General features: G+C 39.5%; 1 long non-coding RNA gene across 1 annotated transcript; it reads right to left on the reverse strand.

Moving 5' to 3' along the window:
* Positions 1 to 2,758: 2,758 nt before the first annotated feature.
* Positions 2,759 to 4,460, reverse strand: LOC114827280 (uncharacterized). Its single transcript, XR_003776476.2, has 5 exons — positions 4,117 to 4,460; positions 3,794 to 4,012; positions 3,575 to 3,673; positions 3,404 to 3,484; positions 2,759 to 3,319 (listed from the first exon to the last, which is right to left on the reverse strand). It is a non-coding gene; the product is annotated as an uncharacterized lncRNA (long non-coding RNA).
* Between the last annotated feature and the right edge of the window lie 11,309 nt (positions 4,461 to 15,769).

Consider the following 15,769-nt stretch of genomic DNA (forward strand, 5'->3'; position numbering starts at 1 on the left):
TGGTTTTTTTTTTATTCTTGCCCTTATAGTTGTGTATGTCAACTGGTAGCATTCATTTGTATACTGCACTCAGTATCTGGTGAAGAATTTTTACGTAGTGTAGCTTGAGAAAATTGCAAATTAATTTTCTTGCTAGATTGAACTTAAATACAAGAAAATGAGTTAGAAATCAACCCTGCAACTTGTCCATTGACGAGCCATGGTTTCCAGAACCATCAAGTTCAGAGATTCTATCCAAGCAATTGTAGCCGCGTATGGAACATTCATGTCTTGGTCTCCACTGTCGATTTTTCAGCCCAATATTTTGTCCAAGGACAAGGAATTAACGAACAAATAAGCGCTTCTTGTTTAAAACTTTTGTAAGCTTGAGTATAAGACAGAATTAATGTAGAGTATACCACATTACCTGTAAACCAGAACTCTGTAGCCTTGTTTTATGAGGTTTTCATGATAAATAATACTAGAGGCAATATCATGTATAAATGAAGTTTGTAAGCTTGTATTGCATCTCGCCCATTCCTCAATACTCCTCTGGTATTGTCATTTCATAAACTCAGTTTGATCAGAAAATTATGTCACGTATGATAACCAGTGGCGGAGCCAGGAATTTAAGACAATGGGGTCAAAAGTTGAACTTCCATTACTAGACAGGGCATGCCGAAAACGCGGGTCTAACGATCTGGAGGCTGCCAGGCCTTAAATTCACGGTGGTGGGAAGATTTAGCAGGGGGCTGGAGAAGAGGTGCTGATGGAGTGATGGCTAACAAATGGACCAGCAGCTCCTGTTGGACCTTAAACTGCTTCTAGTTCCAAGGATCGACGACAGCAAGTGGAGCTCCAATGGATGAGTTGCTGCTGCATCGAAGAAGAAAGAAGAAAAAAAGGGTTTAGTCCCAACGGCTTGTTTTCAGTTTAAATGCTTTGTATGTGTGTGTGAGAGTGACAAGTGTGCACTCCAGATTAGATCGCTTAAAACCCCAATGAAGGGCTAGGATCAAATCTGGAAGAGAATGGGTGTAATATTTGTTTAAGTTCTCTTGTCCCCAGACTCTTAAAAAATGTTTTGGGAGTTGGCAATGCACCAAACCTTACAAACATTCCTTATTAAATGAAGTGATGGCAGATGCAATTTGCACAGCCTTGTAGTCGTCCAACATCTCTGCATTCTTTGTTCCATTTTTCTGTCAAGTTCTAAACCCCAAGAAACTAATCAAACAAACACAAACAAACTTTATCAGCTCCTTCTTCTTCTTCTTGTTTGGCCACAAGGTTATTGGGGTCAAGGAATCCCATTGCCCCCACCTTGGCTCCGCTACTGATGATAACTATTTCATGGTTAGTTTTAAAACAAAATATGCAAATTGAAAACATATAGTTTTTGGTTTTAGTTTTAAATTTGTGCACATTTGCTTATACATTTCTTCTGATTATCTTCCATCCTTCCTCGCTCTTCTATATCCCTCATTTCTGCCATGTATTCCCCTCTATATCTAATACAAACTAAAACTAAAAACGAAATTGTTATCAAACGAGCTTTTGTATCATATTATTTCTAATTAAATTTTACTATGTTTTTCTTTTTCGTAAAATTAGAATATAACTAAATAATTGCCTCCCGAATGTGAAGAGCATTCTGAACCGCTTTATCATTTGCCCAAATGTCAGAGAAGATAAAGTTGTCTTTCTGCATGAAAAGCAATGTAGATACATGCTGAGTTAATAAAAAGTTTACATTGACTAATGCATGTGTGCGTGCAGAAATATATAGAGGGCAGCTCACCCGGCACCATTGCCTTGGAAGTTGAGAAAAAGGAAGGAGAAGTTTTACAGCGTCATTACTGAGATGGTTCGGAGTTGGTGATGAATCAATACATTTTGGTTCCAATATATGCATATCGTTTATGTCTTTGACACACTGTTGATTCAAATATAAAGTCAGTACCTCTTGATATATCTCACAATATTACTCATACAAGTAAAGCCATAACTTTTTTTTTAAGAGTAAAGTGATAGTTTTTAGTGAGTTAGATAGTTATTAAAGAAATAGGAAATTGATGAAGATCGTACCCGCACTAGGACCATTCTCTAATCACCTCTTTGACAAGGTCCAAGTCTTCTAGGCACGAGTCATTGTCTGGATCCACATCGATATACTCTCCCTTACAGTTTGTTTTAGTTGACTACGAAAGTTTAACAATGACCACCATAAGAGAGACAATAATATCTTATTAGCAAGAAATTAGTTTGGATATATGTGTGTGTGCGCCCTCGTGCAAGACCATTACATATAGATATGTATTCACTACTAAATTAAACAGTTTGCGCGATGAGGGAGATTTTGTTGCGCAAATCATTATTAGGTCACACGAAAACTATGGCAACCAAAAAATCGTTGCGCGTATTTTGTCGTGCAAAGGTCGTGAAAAAAGACATTGCAAGACGAAAAATTTCAAATTCGTTGTGCAAAAAAAAATTGTGCGACGCTTTACTACTCGTCGCGCTAAAGTTATACGGACGAAGATTTTCGCCGTACGATATAAAAGGGTACAAGTATGCATTGTGACTACTTCGTCTCGAAAAGTTTGCGTGACGAAAAATGTAAGAGGCACATGGTAATGCATGACGAAGTTATAGAACGTGCTTAATTTTGCGCGACGATTGTTCGCAGTCGTGCAAGTGTAATTTTTATTAATAATAAATAAATAGAATAAAAGGAAATTTAAAAAAGAAAAAAGATTTCATACTAATGACAAAAAAAAGCAAATTAATGAATAAAAATGTACGTACAAATATAAAGTTTTAAAAGAAAGTAAGAACAAAATTATAAAATAAAAATAAAAATAAAAATAAAGGGAAAATCTATAGGAATGTCGTTCGAAGGATCTTGCTGCTGGTTAGGGACGGGGTCGGAGGTCGACGGGTCTGATTGCTGTGCTTGCTCGGTGTGGATGGGCTGTGAGGGCGATGGTGCAAAAAAACTGGGAAGATGTATTCCGGAAGAACTGAGGGCTTGTACAAGCATCGACATTTGAGACTTGTACGATGCCAGCTCACTCCTCAGGCCATCGACTTCTTATGTCAAAGCCGTAACCTAGCCCTTTGATTGCGATGATGATGAGGCTCTACTCTCCTGCTGCCTGGCATTTCCCATCCCCTGACAATAAGTCCCTGGCCTTTGACCAAAAGTCTGGTCCAACGTTTCTATGACGATGTGAAACCTTGCATCCTCAGGTGGATCCACAGACTCAATCGGCATGTCTGAGGGAAGCTAGAAGGCGGACTCTTGAAGCATCGAATGACTTTTCTCCATCATAGTCGCCTGTGAAAAAAAAAACATGGATTATTAATAGAGAACAATTTGAAATAATTAGTATAAATGTTGAATCCATAAGAAATTACTTACATGAAGGGACTCGATCAACTCATTCCTAGGCCGAACATAAACGTCAGCAAAGACATCGATCTCTGGAAATTTTGAACCCTCCTAAAATCGAAAAAGATAAGGAAAATGTTAGTAAGAAAAAAAAATTATTAGCGACATTTTAAAATTGGAAATGAAAGATGTAATATATACCTTCCATCGCGCCTCCATCCTATAGGAGAAAGGCCTTGAACCCGAATGGTGGAGAAGAGTCCTCTTCTCTCGATTGATCTTGCTCGCCTTCACCTTCTTCTGTTATTAAAAAAATAAACATATTAGTTGTAATACTTAAATAAAATTAAAAAAAATAATGATAAACATTAGTAAAAATTAAAAAAAGTAAAATGAAAGAAGTCGTAATTAAAAACGCACCACATAGCCCGGCTTCTAAAAATGACCGTAAAGCCAAACCCAACTATCTTGTCAATCCTCCAACTCCTTCGGATAACCCTCCTTAAGAGCGACATGCGGATCATCAAATTGCTAGAAACATTGGTGCAGGTCACTCTTCCACTACTTGTAGCGTTCAGAGAAGAGCCGATTGAGGTACATGAACATGTCCTCGTCCATGTCCTCCAAATTGTAGTTTGTCTGCAATGTAACAAATATTTTGAAGGTATTAGTAATAAAAGACAATAATAAATATAAGTATATAAATTTTACTTGAAAAGCATTAAAAAGGAAACGCTACTTACGGACAATTGGTTGCACACCGTGTTCTTCGTCTCCTCTGACATCGCCTTCCAAGACTTCCACCGCATAGGGCAAAAGGTCAGCACGACATGCCCAATGTCGTGGGCCTATGCACTATGCTACTTCACGGTTGGTGCTACTCGATGTCACTCATCATATCTGATTGGGATACGACCGTTGGTCACCCGGGTAACATTCGCCGTCTTCAATTGCCGACAAGGTCCCTGGGTGTTTTTCTTCACTGCAAAGAGATGAAAAAAAATCATTAACCCAAAACTAATAACAAATCCTACTAAACTTTCGGCATAACATCCCCTATATTTAAAACATTTCCCAAAACCCTGAAAATAACATAAACAATATACGCAACACAATGATCACAACAGTTTAATAAAAGGTTCGGAACGATGACAACTTTCAATATTTATTCTATAAATAATTAATACCTGAAATATTATTCTATAAATAATTAAGTCCTTAAATATTTAGTCTATATATAATTAATTACTTAATCCATACAATTATTTTCAGCATAAGTACGATATTCATTGAAGATTGTAAACACATATAAACCGAGGATAAGGTTCTTACATTAGGATCCAATAAAAAAACCAACAAGAATTGAAACATAATTAAGTCCGAATAAATAACATATAAAAAAACACCTTAAAATTTAAATATTGTCTTACAAAACATAAATTTAAAACTACTATTTGGATGATCCTGGTCCATTCTGCAAGACTTCATAACGCCATCGATTGTAACCTCCCTCCAACGTATTATTCATCAACTTCATCAACTGTTCATTCGTATCATCATCAAGAGTATACTTACACTATTACACATATATGCAAATAATTAATTTTAACATATAACTAAAAATTTCAAAAACTTAATTATTAATCCATCAAGAATAATATACTTACTAATATTTCATCCATCACAGCCTTCTTCACATTCCTGAACACATCTTCCCAAGAATGCCACTCAGCAGTGGGACAATTATTCCCCATGGCTACAACAATCGAATGCGCAAACTCAAAATGATCCCTTAAATCATGCGGGTTGGCATCACGTACACTCTCACCCTTGTTCTTATCCGCCACCCTAGCACGAATAGAATTTTGAAGAATAAGGATAATAGAATTGTGAAGAATCAGGACAGAAGAAACGAATATTTATAGGTAGGTTAGGACCTTTGCGTGACGAAGCCTTTGTCGCGCAAACACATGTATTAAATGCGGTATTAATTCCTCAAATTCACTTGCAGTAAATGGTCAAAACTGACAGGAACTTGCGCGACGAACTATTGGTCGCGCAATTTCTTTATTTCGTTGTGCAAGTTTTTCGGGCCAAACAAAATTACCCCGTGTTTTCTTGCTCACTTTCCACAACGCCAGCGATTATTCGTTGCGCGAAGTGTTCTTGCATGACGAAACTCTTCGTCGCGCAATTTTTTTTCCCTCCTCTCTTTTATATTTTGCGCGACGAAGTGTATTTTTCGTCGCTCAAGTACGTCTTGCGCGGCAAAATATTGTTCGTCACGCAAAATATCGTCGCGTAAGCTGTTTTTTCTACTAGTAATTGTTGAAAGTTTTGTTACATTGAAACATGAGTCAAATAATTTTGGGTTCTCCCACCTATACTGTCAATTTGGATAGCGTTAGATGCTCACATTCTAATATGTGCGTATAACTTGCGCAAAAAACTTTTGACGATCTTACTAGACAACCATCTCCCAAAATTTTTGTCACGCTTAAAATGAACCGCAAAGAAAACATGTACAGCAAAATTACAAGTACATACCTTAAATTTTGGCTTGTTGCCAATGGAATGTGCGTAATCAAATGAAAGTGGACCTACAGCAAAATTACAAGTACATACCTTAATCCTGTTTGTAAGAATTAACTATACGAAACTATTATGTACTTATCGCGTATAGATCAACTTATTTTGGTGAGTTACCCTGTCACAAATATTCGGGCAAGCCCTTCAAGGGGTAGGGTTACTTATCAGTAAAAGGATATATACATAACAGTACCGAAACAGAAATATGTACGTACCGATATTTACGGATACAAGGGTACGAAAACCAGAACACGCAGGACGGAGAGATTTTTCAGTGTGATCGTCATACGAAATGGTACATCACGTGTTTTCATAGAAATAATGGAATATGTATATTAAAAGGTTAATAACTTAAAAATTAAAATTTTCCACCACTTACATAGAAACACATAGTGTATCATCTATATTCCCGTCACAGCTAAAAATTTCTCCCTCCGGTGAGCCAAAGCACAAGAGGATCGTTCTCTGGACTCCTCTCTGACTCAATGAAGTAATAAAATAATTGCACATCATCGTCGCCCATTCCGACGTACCTTCATATAATTAAAGACATAATGTGATATTTCTGATGTATATATATTGCAATATAACTAATGGAGCTATATTAGTTTAATCAACTAAACACATAGATTATATTACAAAAGATGAAGGAACATATATGATATATATATATATATATATATATGTACATAGCAAATATGAGCAGCTTTGCTGCAGAAAACAGAGTGCAGGAAAGCGAGCATTTTGTTTCTAGTGATCATTCAAATCTATCTGCTGGTTTCCAAGTCAAAACCTAGCATTCATCGTAGCCATATCCATCTGGCACCGGTCCTTTTTTTTTTGGTCCTTTTGCTTTCCTTTTGGTGTTCTTGCATTGCCTTTTCCTTTTGTGGTATCTACTTGTGTAAATGTTTTAAATTGACGATCAAATTAATTCATTGTATTCATATAGGTTTAAAGAGTGTAGCTGTAAAAAATCATCAAAATCAAAGTTAAAACAACCGTTAAATCGTGATTTTTCGTTTCTAGCCGTAAAAAAGTTTTGTCCCGTTACTTGATATTTGAATGTTTGTTTCTTACGATTTTTGGCATATGCGATCTTGAAGTATATACAAACAAGTTTGACGGTTGGATCGTTGAAATTAGTTTTGTACAATGCGTATCTCATCAAAACGATAGATTCCTTAACACTTGAGTTTATTAATACTTTCATCAAGTAAAACATAAGATTTTGTGGCATCCACTTGTGTAAATATTTTAAATTGACGATCGAATTAGTTCATTGTATTCATATAGGGTCAAGGAGGGTAGTTGTAAAAAATCATCAAAATCGGAGTTCAAATAACCGTTAAATTGTGATTTTTCATTTATAACCGTTGAAAAAGTTTGTCCCGTTACTTGATATCTGAATGTTTTTTTTTTGTGATTTTTGGCATATGCGATCTCGAAGTATATACAAACAAGTTTGATGATTTGATTGACACACCCCGATCCAAGAATCAAGGCGTGCTAGTCGTCACGTGAGCGTGACGTAGCCAAAAGTGCGACACGGAAGCAAGATATAACAGAAATATGAAGGAATTTAAACCAACCCCCAGCAGAATAACCTACTAGCATAAAAGAGTGAGTTATAAAGTAAAACACACGAATTCAGAGTGTAGGTATCAAGTGCAGTCAAGTAGGACTATAATTAAAAGTACAACACCCGCAGGTGAGTCATACATGCAGTACGTCTGTCAGAATGCCGAAAAAGACCTCATGAGCCACCAACTGCTAACTAGAACCTGGAGGGGCGCAAAACAAAGATGAGTGGGTCAGTAAAACCAAAGATTTTCCAAAACACTTAATTTAAAACGTTTCTAACCCCTCACCGTAAAACCTGTATACTTTCCCAGAAAAATAGTATATAAACATATATATACATATACCATCAAACTCAGCTCACAATATTTCAATGCTTTTCAGAAAGAATATGCCATGCCATGCCAAAATATAATATAAATGCATCGATAAAATCAGGTGAAATAATAAATCAACCGGAGACCCTACAGTGGTCCTGTACGGCTGATTTTATAGCTCATTATCCCACTCAGCCGGAATCACCACAGTGACCTATACGGCCCCGCCGGAGTCACCAACTGTGACCTGTACGGCACTACACTGCACATCACTCGGAACTACATAAGGTAGTCTGTACGATGAAAGGTGTAAGAATACGCTCTAGTGCTTCTCTCATCAATCATCGGAGCGCATAACTAAGGTCACCCACTAGTCGGAATCACATCTAGTGATCTATACGACTAGCATGTCGGAACCCTCACATGGTCTGTACGACATCCACCTACTTGGATCCAAGGCAAGCGTGCGGTGTGGTGAATAATATAAACACTAACACCTAGGGTGCAGGTTATGAGCTTTCAATGCGATTCACATAAATAAATCGTATAAATAATGTAAAAACTCACCTGTGCGTCCACCGCGTCAATTCATATATATATGCATCAATTATCAATTCAAATATCTCATCGATTGCATGCATGGAATTTTAAAATATATTTTCATATAAATGCATTTTCTGGGAAAAACAGTAGTATATAGGTAATACGAAAACAAAACTGCCCACTCACTGGTAAGTCGATGGGTCGTAACCCCCGTGACGTCCCTGGATGCGCTCGTCCTCGGGATAGGTGTCACCTATATGCGAAACAACTATAAAAACGTTAATTTAAACACATAACCAATAATTCGAAATAACTTCTCATACGATGCTCAATTTGGGTATATGAATATACCACATCGACCTAAATTTTTAGAAAAATTTTTAGGCATGCCACGCACCCTCACGCGTCGTGGGTGGCACGGGCCTACGCGCCCCCATGCGCATCATCTTCCTCAGCCAGTCGCCGGACTGGTTTTTCCGGTGGCCGGATTCCGGCGAGTTTTAAAATTGCTTGTTCTCTTTCGTTTCTCAACCGTTTTCTTCGAATTTTATATCAATTTGAAGCCCTCAACATGTAGAATCACGATGGACTAGTTTCAAGGTCTAAAATTCACTAGATTTTACCTGGGGAAGCACGATAGTTCGGAAATTTTGAGAACCTCCAATCTCGGTCCTTCGACGTCCAAATATCACCAACGAAGTACCCCGAAGCTCGTGAGGATGTCCTTAAGCTCACTGTGAGCTTGAAATTCCCTGAAATGCAAGATTTCACGTGTGCATGAACAGTGCACATTTTCGGGGTTAGGGTTTCACGACGATTTCGAGGGTTTCACTTCCTAAAACTAGTACCAATCAACTCAGAACATCAAAAGGGTGAAAAATCATACCTTATTTGCTTCGATCCACGAAGTTTTGGAGGGTTTTGGTGTTGTCCGTATGATCGAGGGTGAGAGAGAGTGAGAGAGTCGTGAGGGAGGAGAGAGAGAGACACGGGGAAGAGGGGAAGGAAATGTGAGTCCGTGTGTGAGGGTGTGGTCCAACCAAAACAATCCCACTTCAATCCCTAACCACACAAATTCACAACTCAATTTTCTCCAAAAGTTTAGGGATGATAATTAGTCCATAAAATATATACATATGTCAAACACGTACCTTAATACCCGTCAAGGGTATTTTTGTCATTTCACGCTCCCGATAAAAAATTTTCAGGACGGGCTGTGACAATCTTCCCTCCTTATAGAATTTCATCCCCGAAATTCCCACACCCAAATAAACCGCTTAATACCCATAGAATAACCTTGGGTACATCTCTCTCATTCGATCTTCTGACTCCCAAGTAGCTTCTTCTACAGAATGGTTCCTCCACAACACCTTTACCAAGCTCACCGTCTTATTCCTTAGAACCTTATCTTTCCAATCCAAGATAGTGATTGGTTCCTCATCATACATCAAATCTGGATTAATCTCTAGCGGTTGAGGAGGGATCACATGTGAAGGATCAGAAATATAATGTCGAAGCATAGAGACATGGAACACATTATGAACCTTAGATAACTCCGGAGGCAACTCCAACCTGTAAGCAACTTCACCAATCCTTTCAGTGACCTCATAGGGTCCTATGTACCTAGGGCTTAACTTTCCTCTTTTTCCAAATCGTACCACACCTCTCCAAGGTGACAATTTTAAAAATACCCAATCACCCACATCATACACTCGATCAGTAGCATGTTGATCCGCTAAGCTCTTCATCGATCTTGAGCTGCTTTCAGGTTAGACTTAATCACCTGAATATTTTGAGTAGTCTCATCCACAATCTCTGGGCCTTCTAACACTCTTTCACCAACCTCTGACCAACACAATGGCGTACGACACGCCCTACCATAAAGTGCCTCAAATGGTGACATACCAATGCTCGAATGAAAACTATTATTGTAGGCAAATTCCATCAAGTCCAGGCGATCATGCCAGGAATCACCAAACTGTAACACCGAAGATCTCAACATATCCTCCAACGTCTGAATAGTCCTCTCTGATTGCCCATCAGTTTGAGGATGATAAGCAGTGCTGTAAAGCAATTCCGTACCAAGAGCTTCCTGAAAAGCTACCCAAAATTTAGAAGTAAATCTTGGGTCTCGATCAGAAATAATATTCACTGGAACTCCATGATACTTCACAATCTTCGTGATGAACAACTTAGCCAATTTATTCAGAGGATACTTTTCCCTCACTGGAATGAAGTGCGCTGACTTGGTAAGTCGATCTACAATCACCCAAACACCATCGAATCCATTTCGTGTACGAGGAAGCTTATACACGAAATCCATAGTTATATTTTCCCATTTCCACTAGGGAACGGGAAGTGGCTGCATTCGCCCAAAAGGCTTCTTCCTTTCTGCTTTGACTTGCTGGCAAATAATACATCTACTTACATAATCTGCAATTTCCCTTTTCATACCCGGCCAATAATAAAATGGTCGAATGGTATGATACATCTTAGTTCCTTCGGGGTGCATTGCATAAGCTGAACAATGCGCTTTATCCAAAATTTCCTTCTTTAATTCCTCATTATTCGGTACATACATTCTGTTTTCCTGCATAAGCATGCCATCTGATTCTCGAATCCTGAGGTCTTTCTTTTTCCCTTCATTTCTTAATTGAACCATTTCTTGAATTTCCTCATCCATCATCTAAGCTTCGAGTATACGATCCACCGAAACCGGCCTGACTTGAAAACTAGCAAGAAAAGCTTCGCTTGGATCTTCTAACTCCAACTTTACTCCAGTTGCCCTCAGTTCAACAAGAAGAGGAACACGGCAAGCATATAAAGCATTGAGTCGACCTTGAGGTTTCCTACTCAGTGCATCAGCTACCACATTAGCACGACCCGGATGATACTCAATAGTGCAGTCATAATCACTTAATAATTCCATCCACCTTCGCTGACGAAGATTAAGATCATGTTGAGTAAATAGATACTGGAGACTCTTGTGATCTGTGAAGATCTTACACTTCTCACCATATAAATAATGCCTCCAAATCTTCAAAGCAAAGACAATGGCTGCCAATTCAAGATCGTGAGTGGGATAATTCCTTTCATGATTCTTCAACTGTCGAGAAGCATAGGCAATCACTCTATTATGCTGCATCAAAACACATCCCAAACCATTCAAGGAAGCATCACTGTAAATCTCAAAATTACTGCTATCATCAGGAAGTACCAATACTGGAGCATGAGTGAGGCAATATTTCAGTTACTGGAAACTCCGCTCACAATTCTCATCCCACTCGAATTTAACATCCTTCCTGGTCAACTTTGTTAACGGCAAAGCAATCATAGAAAAGTCCTGAACAAACCGTCGATAATAACCTGCCAAACCAAGAAAACTTCGTACCTCAGTGACGGTTCGAGGTTGTTCCCAATTCTCCACTGTTGCTATCTTTTGAGGATCTACTTGAATTCTTTGTGCCGATACAACATGCCCCAAAAATGCCACTTCAGTCAACCAAAACTGACATTTACTAAACTTGGCATACAGCTTATGTTCCCTCAATTTCTTTAATACCAAGTTAAGATGTCGAATATGATCTGCTTTAGACTTAGAGTATACCAGAATATCATCAATAAAAACAATAACAAATTTATCAAGATATTGCTGGAATACCTCATTCATTAGCCTCATAAAAGCTGCAGGCGCATTAGTCAACCCAAATGGCATAACCAGAAATTCATAATGTCTGTAACGGGTTCTGAAAGCCGTCTTAGGTACATCTTCATCTTTAATCTTCAACTGATAATAACCAGATCTCAAATCAATCTTGGAGAACACACACGCACATTTCAGCTGGTCAAACAAATCATCGATGCGAGGCAATGGATAACGGTTTTTAATTGTTACCCGGTTCAATTGCCTATAATCAATGCATAATCTCAGAGTTCCATCTTTCTTTCTTACAAATAATACTGGGGCTCCCCAAGGTGACGAACTAGGTTGAATGAAACCTTTATCAAGTAATTCTTGCAATTGAATTTTCAATTCTCTCAACTCAGCTGGAGCCATTCTATATGGAGTTAGAGATATGGGATCAGTACCTGGAAGCAAATCAATAGAGAATTCCACATCTCTGTCTGGCGGCAACCCCGGCAAATCATCAGGAAGTACATCAGGATAATGCCTGACCACACCAACTTCTTCTACACTGCTAGGAACAACATCATTTAACACCACATGTGCTAAATATCCTTGACAACTCTTCGATAATAACTTTCTTGCTCTTATGGCAGAAATAACACCATGTCTCACCCCACTTCTTTCGCCCACAAAAGTAACCTCGGGTAGTCCAGGACGATAAAAAGTAACTGATTTCCCATAACAATCAATATAGGCATGATTATAATGCAACCAATCAGCCCCTAGAATCACATCAAAATCCACAATATCTAACGGAATAAGATCAGCTGGCATAACTACGCCCTCTACCATCACTGGACATCCAGGATACACACTATCAACATAACATTTATCTCCTCTAGGCATGGCAAACTCTAAATCAAATCCTAGAGGTGAAGGGTGAGGTTGAGTCATTTGAGCAAACGTATGAGAAATCACAGAATACGTAGCACCACAATCAATCAAAACTCTAGCAAAATGACCAAGAACATTTAACGTACCCATGATCAAATCTGGATGGTTTTGAGCATCATGCAGTGAGATGTGATTAACACGCCCCTGAGCTTGCTGTCGTCCACCACGACCTCTGTTGCCTTGATTACCTCGCCCCTGAGAAGTACGTCCCTGGCCTGACGGGTTGGACTGCCTAGATGATCCTACACCACCAGCAGCAACTTCCCCTTGACGGGGCTGACCTCCCTGATGCCACTGAGATCCACCAGCTGGCATGGATGAATAAGAAGAATAACCCCCAAGATCCTGGGAATACCCCGTTTGAGAATAAGGCTCCTGGGGATACTGATAAGGTCCAGAAGCATAAGGAGCAGCATCTCCCTGGTAGTGGTAAGCACCACGACGACCCGACTGGCCATAACTGCCCGGTCCAAAGCTCTGCTGAATCGGCGCTAGAGGTGGCATAGTGGTCTGCTGAGGTCTCTGCTGACCCTGGGGACACTGAGAAGCCCAATGGCCCATTTGTCCATAAGTATAACAAGCACCACCACTTCTCCTGCACTCTCCATGATGACGAAAATTACAACGGCGGCACCACGGAGCACCAGAACCACCAGCACCACCGGAATCCCTCTGCCTCTGAAATCTGGGTCCACCAGAAAATCTTCCACCACCTCTCCTCGGGCCAGTAATACTATATCCTCCACTAGAAGAACTCGAACTCGCTCCACTCTTCTTAAAGTTCTGCGTCTTGCGAGGTTCCGGAATGGAGATACCTTTACCTTTATTATCCTTCTTCTGACCATCATTCTTGTCCTCGTCATCCTCACTGTCACTGGGAAGATTATCGGAATCCTCCATCCTAACCAAAATCTTGAAAAACTCATGATAATCGGCGCAGGGAAGTGCACTGGCAAAAGTCCGCCATTTTCTCTTAGTTCCCAACTTGAAACGTCGAAGCATCTCTACCTGATTACCAGCTATATCAGGGTCATAACGAGACAAATCAATAAACTTTCTGTAGCACTCATGTGCTGACATATTCCTTTGTTTCAATCGAGTAAATTCCTGTTTCTTGCGATCGATGTACTCTGGAGGAACAAATTTTTTCTTGAAATTCTCTTTAAATACCTCCCAATCAGCTGCCATTTCTGGGGACATAAACTGAGTTTGATTCCTCCACCAACCTGCCAGCTCTCGACCCAAAAACCAGGTAGTGGTCTCAACCTACCTATTAGCAGGAAAGTTCCCCTGACTTTGCATCACCTGAAACGTCTTCTCAATATGGTCTAGCCATTTCTCTGCCCCCTCGTGACCCTCATCACCCATAAAACGATCCAACTTCAAATTGTACATAGTCTTCAAGGGTGTCCTCTGAGGAGGGGGAGGAGGACGAATTGCATTCTGTAAAGCCTGGGCTATTGCTTCCCCTAACTGAGTAATATCAGGGAAATTAGGTTCAGAAGTACGGTGGGATTCCCTACGTTCCCTACGAGGCGGCATAATTCTGACAGAAAACATCAAAAGATCATTAGAGCATTAACAATTATACAGGACTGCAACCTAGGCTCTGATACCAAACTGACACACCCCGATCCAAGAATCAAGGCGTGCTGGCCGTCACGTGAGCGTGACGTAGCCAAAAGTACGACACGGAAGCAAGATATAACAGAAATATGAAGGAATTTAAACCAACCCCCAGCAGAATAACCTACTAGCATAAAAGAGTGAGTTATAAAGTAAAACACACGAATTCAGAGCGTAGGTATCAAGTGCAGTCAAGTAGGACTATAATTAAAAGTACAACACCCGCAGGTGAGTCCTACATGCAGTACGTCTGTCAGAATGTCGAAAAAGACCTCGTGAGCCACCAACTGCTAACTAGAACCTGGAGGGGTGCAAAACAAAGATGAGTGGGTCAGTAAAACCAAAGATTTTCCAAAACACTTCATTTAAAACGTTTCGAACCCCTCACCGTAAAACCTGTATACTTTCCCAGAAAAATAGTATATAAACATATATATACATATATCATCAAACTCAGCTCACAATATTTCAACGCTTTTCAAAAAGAATATGCCATGCCATGCCAAAATATAATATGAATGCATCGATAAAATCAGGTGAAATAATAAATCAACTGGAGACCCTACAGTGGTCCTATACGGCTGATTCTATAGCTCATTATCCCACTCAGCCGGAGTCACCACAGTGACCTATACGGCCCCGCCGGAGTCACCAACTGTGACCTGTACGGCACTACACTGCACATCACTCGGAACTACATAAGGTAGTCTGTACGATGAAAGGTGTAAGAATACGCTCTAGTGCTTCTCTCATCAATCATCGGGGCGCATAACTAAGGTCACCCACTAGTCGGAATCACATCTAGTGATCTATACGACTAGCATGTCGGAACCCTCACATGGTCTGTACGACATCCACCTATTTGGATCCAAGGCAAGCGTGCGGTGTGGTGAATAATATAAGCACTAACACCTAGGGTGCAGGTTATGAGCTTTCAATGCGATTCACATAAATAAATCGTATAAATAATGTAAAAACTCACCTGTGCGTCCACCGCGTCAATTCATATATATATGCATCAATTATCAATTCAAATATCTCATCGATTGCATGCATGGAATTTTAAAATATATTTTCATATAAATGCATTTTCTGGGAAAAACAATAGTATATAGGTAATACGAAAACAAAACTGCCCACTCACTGGTAAGTCGATGG

Source organism: Malus domestica, chromosome 10, assembly GCF_042453785.1.
Source record: "Malus domestica chromosome 10, GDT2T_hap1".
Lineage (NCBI taxonomy): Eukaryota > Viridiplantae > Streptophyta > Magnoliopsida > Rosales > Rosaceae > Malus > Malus domestica.